The following is a 1712-nucleotide window of genomic DNA, read 5'->3' on the forward strand; positions in this document are numbered from 1 at the left end:
GGCCTCGGCTGTGAGGGTCAGCAGAGATGTCAGTCAGGAGATGGGCCAGAACATTCTTGTGCTCTGTTCCCTGCTCTGGGCCTCTCCTGTTCCCAAGGCTAATTTTAAATTCCTGGCTACCACTGTGATCCTTGGCCTCATAACCTTTCCCCCAGAGCACAGGGCTTCTCCCAAGTAGTCCCAGGACAGAGCCTGGTCTTAGAGCTGCTGAAACTTCCAGCACTGGTCTGTAGCAGGAGGGACACAGGCTGCCTTCCCTCAGGAAATGCTGATTTTGTAGACCCGCAGAGCAGGTCACAGCCTGGAAGACGACATTGTCCAGGCCAGAGTGGAGACCCTCTGGCCTGGGTTCCCAGGCTGTTCCTGTCCTGTGTGTTTCCATGCTTGCTGACTTCATTCATCCCCTCCAGCTCCATAGATTCCTTCTGTGTGTATACAGCTTACACCTTAAGGAATTCTGCCGTGGCGAGAACGACAAAGCCAATGAGGTCTTGAAATCAGAAAAGCCGTGATTACTCAAACAAGGCCCTCAGCACACTGAGCCCTCTAACAGTCCTGCTGCAGGAGAAGCACCTCCCCAAGGAGGATGAGCAACAGTGAGGATTCTAGAACAGTCTTAACCCTTCACCTGTGCTGCTGTTAGTTACCCCCACAAATCACCATTCACCAAACTGTGCTGTGACTGAATCGGTCTTTGGTCTGTTGTTTGTTCCCTGTCCAGGCTGAGCAGAACTTGGGGAGTTATCAGATGTGTAGTCGTGAATATCACACTCTAGTTACCTTTAATGGTTACACATTTGGTCTAAATTTAAAATATAGGGGCTGAGGAAATGACTCGGAGCACAAGTGTTGGCTTTGCAAACATGAAATCCTGAGTCTGGCTCCTCAGCTTGCACACACTCACCTGCACACACCCTATGAACACCACGTGCACACACTCACCTGCGCATACCCTATGAACACGTGAGCCTGTCTCCTCAGCGTGCACACACTCACCTGCACACACCCTGTGAACACGTGAGTCTGGCTCCTCAGCCTGCACATACCCTGTGAACATCACGTGCACACACTCACCTGCACATACCCTGTGAACACCACGTGCACACACTCACCTACACACACCCTGTGAACACGTGAGCCTGGCTCCTCAGCCTGCACACACTCACCTGCACACACCCTGTGAACACGTGAGCCTGGCTCCTCAGCGTGCACACACATTCACCTGCACAGACCCTGTGAACACATGAGTCTGGCTCCTCAGCATGCACACACTCACCTGCACACACCCTATGAACACCACGTGTACACACTTACCTGCACATACCCTATGGACACGTGGTGTTCATACACCACACTCAAATACGAAATAAGACTTATTCTTTGTTATGTGTTTGGGTGCTTTGCCTGGATGGATGGGTGGATGGATGGATGGATGGATGGATGGATGGATGGATGGATGGATAGATTATGGATGGATGATGGATGGATTGCACCACGTGTGTGCCACTGGTGGGTGACTACACATGGCCCTGGAACTGGAGTTATAGATAGTTGTAAGCTTTCACATGTGCTGAGAATTTAACTTGGGTCTTCTGAAAGAGCAGCCATCTCTTCTCATCTGCAGATTATGTGAGTGGGGAGAAAAACAGTCAGACAGACAGACAGGAGAGAAGAAAGGAGGGAGGGAGGGAGGGAGGGAGGGAAGGAGGGAG

Source organism: Microtus ochrogaster, linkage group LG8 (genome assembly GCF_000317375.1).
Source record: "Microtus ochrogaster isolate Prairie Vole_2 linkage group LG8, MicOch1.0, whole genome shotgun sequence".
Lineage (NCBI taxonomy): Eukaryota > Metazoa > Chordata > Mammalia > Rodentia > Cricetidae > Microtus > Microtus ochrogaster.